We start from the raw sequence: 14,244 nt of genomic DNA on the forward strand, positions 1-14,244 counted from the left end.
GGCCCTGCGAGGGGGCAAAGGTGGCAGAAGGGGCGCCCGGGACTGCCGAGCCGGGGGGAGGGGGTCACGGTGTCCGGGGCTGCCCGGTCTTCCGAGGTGGGGCGGGGGGCTGCGAAAGCAGCGTGGGGGGTGTGGGAAGGGGGGAGGGGGCGCCCGGCGGGGCAGAGGAAGGGTGCCCGATCCTGTGGGCGATTGGAAGTGTAAAGAGAGTGAAGCGACGGCTCCTCGGCCAGGCGAGGGGCAGTGCCAAAGCAAAGCAAAGAAAGGGCGAGCCGCCGAGGAAGGGCCTGTGCGGCGGAGGGGAGACAATGGCACCTCAGGGCCGCCGCGCACTTGGGGAAGGCGTGGGGCTGGGCCATCGGGCCCCCTGGGGTGCCCGGCGCGGGCCTCCTCCGGGCATCCCTGTCCACTCCTCATCCCCTCCCGAAGTCTTTCCTCGTGCACGTGTGCTTAAGTGAGGAAGCGAGGGGAGGCCAGCTGCTTCCGAGCGAGTTCATCCCACCAGAACGGGGGAAAGCAGAAAGAACCAGAACCCGGCGCCCGACTGCCGAGAACCCGAACCTTGCCAGGTTCACCCAGAGGGTTCTCTTTCGGAAACCCTCCTTCTTTATCTAACTGTGACAGGGAAGGGAAAGAAACAGAGAGACAGAAACTGAGAACAGCCCAGTGGAGAGAGGGGCGGTGGGCACCTCCTGGCTTTGGTGTGGCTGTGAGAGAACAGGTGCCCTTTCATTCAAATCTTAGAGACTGAGGAGGGGAGGAGGTGACTTGGGTGGGGCACAGTGGAACACTTGAAGCATGTTTTTGTTTTAAATTTCCATCTTTAATACGAGAAATGTGAGGCACTTTCTCAGAAGCTCAGTTTGGTGGGGACTAGAGTGGAGTAGTCCAATCAGACTTCTTTGAGGAAAAGATGGAGCAGGGATTCTTAACCAGGGGTGCATGAAGTAGGATGCCCCCCCCCAAAACTCTGTTTTCTGTAATTGACATGAAATTTGACATTTCCTTCCATTACTAAAGTAGGTGACAAACGTTCTGAGGAGTGTGTGGGCTATCCAGCTTGCCAGAGGTGGACATGACACAGAAAAGATGGAATCCTCCAGCCTTCCCATTGAGAGCCCACCTACTTCAGCAGTCCTAGTCCCGAGGTAATCCTGCATTCCCCAGTGCCTCACTGTGGCCTGGAAGTGACCCTGGGTGCTCAAAGCCTATTCCAGAAGAACGTAAGCTCTCCTGCTGGAAAGGCTCTGCCAACAGATGGAGTCTGTTTTCAGAGGACTAACCTAGGTACCCATGGGCTGGCTACCTGCTGATGATTTTTTTTTAATTCATGGCAACCCATCAAAAGAATCCTAGTAGTGACTCTGGATCCTGGCATTTTGCTGTACTCTGCACTCTTCTTCTCACCATTACCTAATGGTGATTCATTGTATCCAGGCATTATTTAAGAAAACATCCAGTTTACATATTTTGGGTACATACAAGTGACTCTTTAAAAAAGCCTGACTACTCCCACAACTAGGTATGTACTCCCCAAAATTCATGCATGCCAAAATACTTATAACACCACTTTTTTTTGTGGCTGGGAAAGCTGAAAACAAAGTAGGTCCTCATTAATTGGTGAGTGGTTGAATGAATTGTAATACATGAATGTAATGGAATATTATGGTGTTATAATAAAACAAGTAATATGAGGAATTCAGAGAAATGTTGGAAGACATAAGAATTGATTTAGATTGAAGAAAGCAGAACCAGAAGAATGTTAAACATGATGATAGTCGTATAATTAAAAACATTAAAAGGCAGCTAAAAATGAAATTATTAACTGGTTCCACAGGCAGTATGAGACACTACTAACTCCCTCTTCGTGGGGTAGGGGAGACTATGGATGTTGAATGTCCAGTACATTGGCAAATGAAAGACTTTGCTGTTTTTCTCTATCTTTAATAGGAGATGCTGTGGAGGAAAAGATATGCAGAAACAACTGGGGTTTTTTAAAGCCTCAAAAGGGATCAATCCTTTTTTTAAGAAGTAGCTTAGATGCAGTATAATCTGGTAAGAGTCAGGGGAAGTGGGTTCTGTGCCCAATTCAGGCATTGACTTACTCTATAACCCTGAGAAGTCATATAACTTCTCTGTGCATTAGTTTTGTCATCTGTAAAATAGGAGTAATATTAACTGGTAGAGACCTGTCTGACCTGAATGTATGAACTACCAGAGAAGAATAACAGTTACCACTGGTGGTATACATACTCTACAGGAAAGAACACTAGCTCTGGGTCGGAGGGGTGAGGTTCCCGGGCAAGTCTGCTACTAGAGTACTATTTGTATGACCTTGGGTAAATTATTTAACTTCCCAAGTCCCTGGTTAGTACATCTATGAAATGAGGAGTTTGAACTAGATGGTCTTTGAGGTGTCTTTCAGTTCTAGATCTGTGACCCTAAAGGAAAACAACACTAAAAGATTTCAAAACTGATCAATGAAGCGATTAAACATGACTGCATAGTACAAACGGAGGAAGCATGCCTTTTGATCAGCAGGTAGTTAGTAATGGATAGGTACACAAGAAGGCAAAATATGTCAGAAATGGCCAGTGTTTAGATTTGTTTTGTTCAGTTGTACTTATCTGTTATAGAGAAGGGTTCTGTTAGGGTAGAGGAGTGTTGGGAAGTGACAGTAAAAATGAAAAGAAGACCATCACTGAAAATGCTATGTGAGCTGTGGAAGAAAGAAACTGTAAACATTAATCCTTTGTGTTATGAGACTTATTGTTGTTGTTCAGTCATGTACAACTCTTCATGACCCCATGGCCCATACTCTCCACAGGGTTTTCTTGTCAAAGGTGCCAGAGTCATTCACCATTTGCTTCTCCAGTGGATTAAGGGAAACAAGGTCACACAGCTATTAAGTGTCTGAGGTCATATTTGAACTCGGGTGTTCCTGACTCCAGAGCCAAGGCTCTACCCACTGAGGTACCTACTATGAGAATTATTAGGCACAGGGAAATAGTCATGTCTGGGCCATGCCTTGCTCCTCTTTATGTTTTTTTCCCCTCCTGCATTATTCTTACCATTTGAGGGTCCTCTAATGCTAAACCGATTCTATTCTTTCTTTTTAATCCTATTCCTATCCATTAGTCCCTACCCCTTGTAGGGTAACACCCCCCACACATACACACACAATGCTAAAACACAAGAAAAGTTCATAAGCTTACAGTAATTTTACAAACCCTAGCCACAATTATCAGTATCACTGATGAAGAATTGCACTAGTGCTCAATAAACAATCAAGAAATAAGGAAAAACAGAATTCTTCAGGAGAGAATATGATAAAGTAAGTTGGGAATACAGCTAGAAATTCATACAGTTGGAAGTTGTGATATGGTAACTAATTCCAACCCAATGGAAATATGCAGTGCAAATTCAAATAATGTAACCACCTCACAAGATTCATTAATGGCATTAATTGGGACCTAGCTGTATGTGATGAATACAAGAACTCTCACCTAGAAGGAGTCAAATAGTTGACAGAATGGTGTAGGAAAGAATGCTGAAGTGGAAATCAGAAGCTCTGGGTTCAAGTTCTGGCAGTGTAATGATTTCCTGTGGGACCCTAGGCATGCAGCTTAGTTGTGCTCCGTAGTGTTGTGGTCCTCTTCAAGAATAAAGGACAAACCACAACAACAACCTTCAACCCTCTGTCTCTTAGTCAGATGATAATACAAGTAAATCCTCTCTCACAGCATTTTGGAGAGGAAACTGCTATGTAAATTGTGATCTATTATTACCATTAGTGATGTCAATAAAAAGAAAAGACAGCAGAGACATAGGGCTGGGAATGTTGACCAGATGCACAACACAACAAGGAAAATATCCCTCCTCTGGACATCCATCATGCCCCAAGAACCTCTTCATCCATCCTTTGAGAATGCTTCAACCTTGGCACTGATACTCCATCAGTACTCTCTAACTTTGCTATGATTCTCTTTCTAATTGGAGAGGCACACAGTGCCTCTCCCAGAGCTTCCATTTGTTTAAGAAAGGAATCTAGGACCATCCTTTCTTCCTTTTCCAGCTAGCTATACTTTTATAGACTTCTCCCCTCTGCCCCATATGGAGTGCCACCCCCTCCCTTTCCTGCTTTCATTTATCTTGTCTGTCCCCATTAGATGGCAAACTCCTTGAGAGCAGGAACTGTCCTTTGTCTTTCTTTGAGATTCCCCATTATTTAGTACTATGCCTGGCACATGGTAGGCAAATAATATTGACTGGCTGACTGACAAACCATGAAGGGAAAGGAAATTCTTGCAGTTAATGAGAAAGAAAAGTAAGTGACTATGGAACAATGAGAGACAAACTAGTAAAGAAGAAACATATTGACAGGCAGTAATGAAACATAATTGAGTCATTGAAGTGACCTAGAAGATTATACAATATATAGCAGGAAGAAAACTGGACTTGCTGAGTAACGTAGTTCAAGAAATTCTAGTCCTATTCCTCTCTTGCCCATTTTTTTCTAATGAATGGGGAGGAGAATATTAAAAAAAAAAACATGCAATTAGAAAATCATATTTATAGATTAATTTAAAATAGATAAATTCTCTCCTGCCCAGTATTTTCTGTTATAGTAAGGTTTTCTCTCTGTCCCTGTCTGGTATGACACAAAACACCAGTCTTTTCATTTAAAACTTCAGTTGTGTGAGTAAAAAAAAAGACAAATCAATTGTTTGGCATCTTTCTAATAAAACCAACAACAACAACCTGTTGATTTAATTTTTTCCTCTCTCCTCCCAAGGACCCTTGAGTATTTGGAAGATCTCATCTATTCTTACACCTTCAAGTTCCACTTTTTTATCGATTTTTCCAAAATCTATATTTTCAGCTCTGACCTCTAGCTCAAGTTCCATATTTCAGATGGTTCTTTGTTTTGGGTATACTACAATTGCCTGAAATTCAGTAGCTTGATAAGCAAACCACTCTTCAAAACTTGATTGTTTGTCTTGAGTGTTCTATTTTTTAAATTAATAATAAAGAAAAGATCAGGAAATACTGGCATAGTAGAATGTTGGACTCTGAGTCGTAGTTGTTTAGGTTTGGATTTCACCTTACTAGATGTATGACCATAGGCAAATTCCATAATTCTGCTGAGCCCCATAATGGGGACCATGATATTGTAATATCCCCCTCATAGGACTGTTGTGAGGACCAAGAGAGTTCTCTATAAAGTTCTTTGTAAATGATAAGGGTAGCTAGAGGGCTTACTGGGTAGAACTCCAGACCTAGAATCAGGAAGCCTCCTCTTCCCAAGTTCAAATTCAGCTTGCTATCTGTGGGACCCTGGGCAAGTTTTTTAACCCTGTCTGCCTCAGTTCCTTCATCTGTAAAAAGAGCTGGAGAAGGAAATGGCAAACCACTCTCATATCTTTGCCAAGAAAACCTCAAATGGGGTCATGAGGAGTTGGACTTGACTCATCAATGGCATCTTTTATTATCCAAGTCTCAGAACTCCTGAGTTATTTCCCACTCTGCCCTTTTCTCCATCCCTTTTCTCTTTCCTATAATCCAATTAATCATTAGATCCTATAACTTCTATTAGTGTCCCTGCCTCTCCATTCCTAAAGCCACCAAGCTAGTTCAGACCCTTACCCCCTCAGACTGGCACTTCAGTAGCCTCCAAAATGATCTGCATGTTTTCATTTTCTCCTGGATCAAGTCCATTCTGCACAACCCTGCCAAATTAATTTTCCTAAAACTTCATTTTCATCTTATTTCCTTCCCTACTCAACAGAATAGCTTAGAATCGCTCCTGTCGCCTTGTTGCTCTTGTTATAGACAGTCTAAATAGCCTGGTCAAGGCTCTTGGCAGACTGGCCCAGACCTCCTTTGTCAGCATCTTCTTCCACTCCTCCTGGACTACTCAGACCTCTGATAACTATTTTACTGTTGCCAGACCTTTTGCTTGTGGTGTCCCCACCACCTAGAGTGCCTTAGCCTCTCCTTTCCCTGAATATGTTTCTGTTGAAATCTGTTAATTTTTCAAGGCACCATTTACATTCATAAAGTTTTTCCTGACCCCACCAATCTAACATGATCTCCATTTTGTAAATGTTGGTAAGCTCAGTAATATAGTGGAAACTGAGTGTGTCTATAGGGGCTAGTCCATGGAACATAAGACCAGAACTCTCCCAGAAACTTCTGGGAACTCTAAAGACACAGTGACTCATTGCTTGGGCCTTTGGTGGATGACTAACTTCCTGGCTACTTCTGGCCATGTGGTAGCCCAGTGCTGAAAGGACTTGGCATTTTAGAATGACATGGAAAACATGTGGCTCCTTAATCCTCCTCCAGCCCAGTGGCAACAGCAAAGGACAGGGGGCTGCATCTCCTAAAAGGGGAGAGTTTTCATCTTGGACCTCTGCACTTAGATTCTTCCACATAGTAAATAGTGTATTCTTGCTAGAGATGTAAGGGTAAGACTGGGCTTTCCCTCTCCCTGAGGTGCCAGCTCCACATGGAATTGTGGATTCAATTAAGCAAGTTTGCACCTAGGCCCCTGTTATTCTTTCCTTCTGTATATTTCCTCTCCTCAGCTGGTTACCTTGTGAGTTTAAATGACCTGGGCAGCTTGTTGAGTATAGCAGCTCAGTAGTCCCCAGGCTGCAAGAGCAAGGAAGTGTCTACATTGCAGGTGATGGCCACTGACAAGAAAATTGGACTTTTTTTTTTTTTTTTTACCAGAAGACAAGTACTGGGAGTGGTTTGGACAAAGCCAAGTCTAGGTGAAATGTAACCTGGCCAATCAGCAGTATTGCAAAACCAAGTTATGTTCTGATAAGGTTTAAATATTAGCCTTAGCTGATTGTAAATTAAGTTAATGAATTCTATTATGATCATCCGATTAATGTATACTGTGCTTAATTTTTATGCTTGGCATTCCTTTTCTTTGTAAGAATAAATTACCTGCCCAAATGTTTGATTAATATTGTACATTCAGTAACTTTGTTATCTTCCCCTTTTTAAGTTCCCAAGATGTGAGCCTTAATTTCATTTACCATGTTAGTATTGTCCCTCTACAGTGACATAGGAGTTTCATTAATAAGCTAATGAATGTGAGAATGGAGAAGCCTGACCTCTGTTGGAAGGGACCCTAGAGATCATCTGGTCAACCCCATCATTTTACAAATGAGGAAATCAAGACCTAAAAGAAGTCACATAGAGAGAAACCTAGGAAGGATTTGAACCAGCATCCTCTGACTCCAAATTCAGCTGTTGTTTTCACTGCATCAGTTAACCACAATTAATCATATCTTATGATATCTCTTCTATTATCTTGTTGTTCAGTCATTTTTCAGTTGTGTTCTACTCTTTGTGACCCCATTTAGGGTTTTCTTGGCAAAGATGCTGAAGTGGTTTGCCATTTCCTTCTCCAGCTCATTCTATACACAAAGAAACTGAAGCAGAGTTAAAGGACTTGCCCAGGGTCACACAGCTATTAAGTGCCTGAGACCAGATTTGAACTCAAGAAGAGAAAACTTCCTGACTCCAGGCCTGGCACTCTATCCCCTGCACCTCCTAGCTGCCCTCTATTGTCTTGAGCAGTTGTCTAAAACTTTAAAAATTTTTAAAAACTTATTGAAATCTTTTCTCCAGATTAGATTGTAAGCTCATGAAGGATAAACTCAAGTCTTATGCTTCTTTGTATCCTCACCAGCACATGATGCAAGACTACCCATAGTTTCAACCTTTGACCACAGGAAAAAAATACAGAAATTCCACGGATACAAATGTAAAACGTTTTGCTTTCTTTCATTCAAAACAAAACAAACCCTCCCAGTCTTGACCTTTCTGTCCCTTTTCCATTATAAAATATTTAATATTTATATTCCTATAGAATATCAATTAATGAACTAATTTTAATACTAAGTACTAATTCTCTAATGATAGTTCTGATAAGAAAAACATCAATCCACAAGCTTGTATTGTGTCTACTGGGAACCAAGCTTTAAGCTAGTGCCTGGGAATATGAAATGAAAAAGAAAAACAGCCCCCTGCCCTCAAGGATTCTACATTCCATTCAGGCTAACGATAGGCACAAGTACATAAGCGCGGAATCTAAACAAAGTAAATTCCAAGCCCTAATAGCTGGGGGCAGGAGAGAGACCATTGGGCCTTATATAGGATATGGCACTTAAATTTAACTTTGGAGGAAACCAGGGATTCTAGGAGATAGCATTAAGGATTCAAAGTATCACAGGCTTGAAGCACAGCCTATGGAAAAGCACTGAGACAGGAGTTGAAATCTTGTGTTAGAAGAAAAGAAAGCAGGTCAGTTTGCTGGACCATTAAGTGAGTAAACAGGGGTGATATCTAGAAAGGTAGGCTGAAGTTAGATTATTTGCTGTTCAGTTGTTTTAGAGTGGTGTCTGACTCTTTATGACCCGTTTTGGAGTTTTCTTGGCAAAAATACTAGATTGGGTTGCCATTTCCTTCTGCAGTTCATTTTACACGGATGAGGAAACTGAGTCAGAGAAAACTGCGCAGGATCTCACAGCTAGTAAGAGTCTGGGGTTGAATTTGAGCTCAAGTCTTGCTGACTCCTGGCCAGGGACTCTCTCCACTGCACCACCTAGCTTCCCTGAATCAGATTATGAAGGGCTTTAAATGCCAAAGGAGAAATTACTGCTTTACCTTGGGCAATAGGAGACATAGGAACTCTTCTAACAGCATTATGATCTGTGCTTTAGGATTATCACTGGCACCTAGCTATGTGTAGGATGGATTGGACAGGAAGAGACTTAAAGCAGTGAAACCAGTCAGGAGGCCATTATACTAGTCCAGGTAAGAGATAAGTACAGGGAGTCTCATCACCAGGTTGGCTCAAGGGTAGTGTATTTTTCAGCTGCAGCAGTTCTCAAGGATAATCTACTGAATTAATAATATTTTATTTTCCCCAATTACATATAAAGACAATTTTGACATTTGTTTTTTAAATTTTGGATTTCTAATTTTCTCTCTCCCTCCCTCCTTCCCTTTCTCCTTTCTTTCCCTTCTTTCCTCCCTCACTTCCCCTCTTCCAGTAAACAATTTGATATAGGTTATATATGCTCAATCATGTAAAACATATTAACATATTTATTGTGTTATAAAAGAAGATGTGACCCAAAGGAAAAGAAAATTTAAAAAATTCAGAAAGTGAAAAATAGTGTGCTCCAATATGCATTGAGACTCCATCAGTTCTTTCTTTGGAAGTGGATAGCATTTTTCATCATGAGTCCTTAGGAACTGTCTTAGATTGTTGTATTGCTGAGAATAGTGAAGTTATTCATAACTGATCATTGTACAACATTGCCTTTACTATGTACAATGTTCTGGTTCTTCTCACTTCACTTTGCATCAGTTCATATAATACTTTTCAGGATTAACCATGTTTTACAAATGAAACTGAAGCTCAGTGACTTGCCCATGATCACAGAGCTACTATATTACTGAACCAGAAACTTTGATGTATCATGACCCCAGTAAATATGTGTTAATAGAGTGGAAGACGTGGTCAAATGCTGTCCTTGTTCACAAAAGGAGGGAAATTCTCCCCCCACTAAGTATCACACGCTATGGCTGATCAGTGCCATGGAAAAAGCATTGGACAAAAAATCAAAGCTGTTAATGTTAGTCCCAGCTCCACCACCAACTAAACTTGGTGATCTTGGCCATGTTCCCTGAGGCTCATCTCTGTGGGCCACATTTTCTTTACCTGAAAGATGAGGGGGTTGGATTAGGTGATCTATAGGGTCTCTTCCAGCAATAACATTCTATGACTCTATAATAGGGAGCTAAATTTTGCTAGAAGTGGAAAAGAACATTTATGCTACAATTCAAGGTTTCTGTAAAATTCCCTCCTCTCAATTGTAGCCAGAGTAAAGGAGCTGCCTTTACAAAACAAACATAAAGTCTGAATAAATATTTCTGGAGCCTTTTTTCCCCCTAATGGAAGATTTAGTTTCTGAAGATTAATGCGTCCTTTGCTTTCTATGAAATTAACGTAATAGGCCTTTGTAACGGTGGACCACTTGACAAACATTTCTGTTCAGTTAGGAGCACTCATACTAGCAGTATTTCCTAAGTTTTAAAATAGAAAGGCCCTGTTTTTGTAGAAAATTTTTATAAGGTGAGCCCACATCATACCTTGACTGGTCTTGGATTTATGAATGTCATTTTCAGCTTCTTTAAAGTCCCTAGCATTGTACTCCTAAATGATTATGAAATCTAACTTAAAACAGTGACTTGAGAAATTACTTTGCTTTCTTCGACCTCATAACATAACACTCCTCCATCCCCCCATCCCCACCCCGGAAAAAAAAAAAAAACAACAACAACCCTCCAAGAGGGAGATTTATTTAAACATAGTCTCATAGAAAATATACTTAACTGGTTTTTAGGAGGTTTGCACAAAATTAGGATTGTTTTAGTGGATTGCTAATATTACTTCATAATGGCTTTCATCCAAAACCTAAAAATATTTCACAAGGCATACAAAAGCTTTCCAAAGACACAGAAATCTAAAGGAATGATCCAGTTCACAACTATAATACAAATATTGTCCCTGGTTTAGGGGAGAACCTAGAAGCTAATTATGCAAAAGAACATTATGAATGATTAGGAGGAAAAAATCAATTGAAACTATCCTAAGGATATATATTTCACTTGCAATATCATCCTGAGGGGGGGGAAAGGAAGGAGTTGCAAAATGTTACACAACAATTAGTTGAGGAAATAAAAATAAACTTGTACATAAAGTAATAAAATAAGATATTGAATAATCATATTCCAAATCCTATTTCTCCCCTAAAAAAAGGTTTATTGATTATAATGGAAGAGAATCAGAGCACTTGGATTCAAATACTGCCCTTGATGTTTATTATCTCTCTGAACTTAAGCAAGTCTTTAAATTATCAAGCCTCAGTTTCCCCATCTATAACAGGGGTTGGACTTGCCTCTCAGATCCCTTCCTACTCTAAGATCCTATTTTATGCCTTCCAGGGCAATTTCCAGAACTCCCATTTAAACAAAGTGGCGTAGCAGGTCCCCAGAGAGCAGGAGACTACTCTTCTGCTTCCTAGGGATAAGCCTAAGGGGCTTTTGTTTTTATACCATAGACATTTCTGGGTATGCTCCTCCTCCCCCAGCAGTACCACCATTACCACTTCCTGCCCCAACAGCGATTTTTTTCCTTATGATAAAGGAAAAACAATCAGTTAAGCAAAATCAAATGATATGTCAATCAGTCTGAGAAGGTGTACAACATTTCTTCTTTTTTATTTTATTTGTTTTTAGTGTTCTACAATCACTTCCATATATCTTAGATTTTCCCCCTTCCCTCCCCGCCACCGCCTCACTCCTTCCCTGAGATGGCGTACAGTTTCATATAGGTTCTACACATACATTCCTATTAAGTATATTTTCACCTTAGTCATGTTGCATAAAAGAACATAATACAAAAGAAAATGATCAGCTTCATTCTGCTATCGAATTCCACAGTTCTTTCTCTGGATGTGGAAGGCATTTTGCTTTAAGAGACCATTGGGAATTATGTAAGTCATTGCATTGCAACCAAGTACTAAGTCTACCAGAAAAATTCCTTGCACTCTGTGGTTGTTGCTGTGTACAAAGTTCTCAGGTGTGCAACATTTCATACCTATAGTCCACCTTTCTACTGAAAGGAGACAGCTCTATTTCCTTGGCCTTGAGACCACGATTGATCACAGTAATTACACAGCAGTACTTCTTTTTATTGTTTTTTTTTTTAATTTATATTGTTTATGTCATGTTTACTTACTGTGTTCCAAGTTCTGCTTACTTAATGAATCAATTCATATGTTTGTACATATCTTGGCATTCCTTGTATTCATCTCTTAAAACAAAATAATATCCCATTCTGTTCATATGAAAGTTTATTTTGCCAGTTTCTTGCAAATTTTTTCAATTGGAATTCAGTAGGAAATCATTGTTCAGTGGCTGCAGCCTGCTTACATTCCTCATGCATCTTTCCATTGCCACTTGGGTCACCAGTGATTATAATTCTAAGACTTTGATATTGAATAATTCGTAGCCATATAGCATCTCCACAAGATCATTGATATTAAATTAATTTCCTGTTCATATTTAATTTTTTATCCCTTTAATTAAACAATTATAATATCCTGTAATTCTTAGTGATCAAATTATTTAAAGGACACCCATCTGAGCTGAGATGGGAACTTTAGTCTCCTGAATTCAAGTCCAGAACTTCTATTTCACCAGACTCCTGAATATGCCCATCATATGAGGTTGTATGTCACTTAACCTTTCTCAGTTCAAATTTCCTTATCTGTCAAATGGGGACAATGCTATCTGTCCCAATTATCTCACATGATGGTTGTGAAATAAATGAGAAAATGAATATAAAATTGCCTTGTAAATTGGGGATTACACAAAAATAAGGTGTTATTATTATACTGTACTTTATTTCTAATTCTTACCATAGGATGTAATTTGATTCTGATGTGAATATTATTCTAATACATTATGAGAGTAATATTCTCTGTGCCTTTATTTTAATTTTCTTTTTTATTTACCTCATTGTAATCATTGTATGGCTCATTCTCCTGGATCTGCTTCCCTTTGCTCTGTTTCAGTTCATAGCCTTCCCATATTTCATTGTATTCCTCCTATTTGTAATTTATTTTGCACAATACAATTCCATAGTATTCATAAAATTCAGTTTATTCAGTCAGTCCTCAGTTGGTGAGCACTGGTTGGTTTCCAGTTTTCTTTAGAACTACTACAGAAAGGGCAAATTTCAATTACCCCAGATTGTATATTTCATTTGTAAAATCATACTCTTGAAAAAGAAAAAACTCCCATTGTTGTGGGAGTATCTAGTCCTACAAAGGTGTTTTTACATGAAGTGAATGAATAACCTTGAGCAGATCAATGAAACTGTCTTGGCCTCAGTTTGCTCATCTGTAAAATGTAGAGATGGACTAGATTTCTTCCAATTCTAAATCTATGATGGTAGGAGCTATGATCCTGTGGAGTTGTTTGTTTAGCAACAAATCACAGAATTATATGACATATACATTTGATAATAAAAGATGTTTAGTCATGTCCGACAGCTTGTGACCCCATTTAGGGTTTTCTTGGCAAAGATATTAAAGTGGTCAACTATTTCCTTTTCCGGTACATTTTATATGTGAGGAAACTGACACAAACAGGATCATACAAGTGAGTTTCCCAGGGTCATACAGTTGATATCTGAGGAGTCTGAACTCTGGTCCTCCTGACTCCAGGCCCTATACACTATTTACTATACCACCTAGCTGCCCCAATGAAAGACATATTCTTCTGAGGCAGAAATTAATCTATTAAGTTAGTGACAAGGATTGTTTGTCTCTGAAAAATATCATGGAGAATATAAAAATGACTCCAGGGTTGTTTTGGAACCGGTTCATACTAGCTTTTTGAGAACTGATTGTTAAATTTACTGTGAGCATCTGTTCATCAGAAATCATTAAATGCTACAAATCAAGGTTTGATTAGTTATTTTGTGGATTATCTCGTCTTTATAAAGTGATTGAAAAAATGTTAATGATGCAAACTAAACTAAAAGGTGTGTCCTAAGTACGTTATTTTTTCCAGTTATTAAATATTTACCAGCACATCTCTCTTGCCTCTCAAAACAGCAGCCCAACAATTTTTGTGGTGTTAAAGTTATAATTGGCATGAGACAATGACCTAGAAAAGTGGTTTCTTGCCGTGTGCCACAGACCCTGGGGACCTGAGTAATTTCTGCAGAAGATCTGCCAAGCACTGTCATTTAGATCAAACTGACACAACATATAAAGTGAGGCTCAGTATGATAAGTAAGCAAACATACTTTCTGTAGAGTAAATAAATAAATACAATCTCACATGACATCAATGCATTACTATTTTCAAATCCACGTAGCTCCCATTGCAATCAATAAAATAACAAATTCATTTGAAAGGAGAAAAAGCAGAAGAATGTTATGGCACCAAGTACCAAAGGAAGCAGTGATAAAGTATGAAAATGAAAAAAAAGTCTGGACTCGTCAATGGCTACAGAACATCAGAAAGCATGCTAAAAGGAGACGAAGGAGGCAAGAATAGAGGGGCTAAAAAATTATGAGGTTACTCTAAAGAAGATAAGTTTGAATAAAAATAATTTAAATAAATAATATGAGAATCA

The 14,244-nt window shown here is 39.6% G+C and overlaps 1 protein-coding gene and 1 long non-coding RNA gene across 5 annotated transcripts in view; one reads left to right on the forward strand and one right to left on the reverse strand.

Annotated features, from left to right (window-relative positions):
- NCOA2 (nuclear receptor coactivator 2) overlaps positions 1-14,244 on the reverse strand; it is a 346,666-nt gene that overhangs the window by 298,475 nt on the left and 33,947 nt on the right. The window lies entirely within an intron of this gene.
- LOC140501334 (uncharacterized) lies at positions 152-13,564 on the forward strand. Of its 2 annotated transcripts, none has more exons than XR_011966137.1 (2): positions 152-721; positions 1,021-13,564. It is a non-coding gene; the product is annotated as an uncharacterized lncRNA (long non-coding RNA). The 2 variants fall into 2 exon arrangements; XR_011966138.1 differs by having other exon boundaries at positions 1,024-13,564.

Source organism: Notamacropus eugenii, chromosome 4 (genome assembly GCF_028372415.1).
Source record: "Notamacropus eugenii isolate mMacEug1 chromosome 4, mMacEug1.pri_v2, whole genome shotgun sequence".
In the NCBI taxonomy this organism is placed as follows: Eukaryota; Metazoa; Chordata; class Mammalia; order Diprotodontia; family Macropodidae; genus Notamacropus; species Notamacropus eugenii.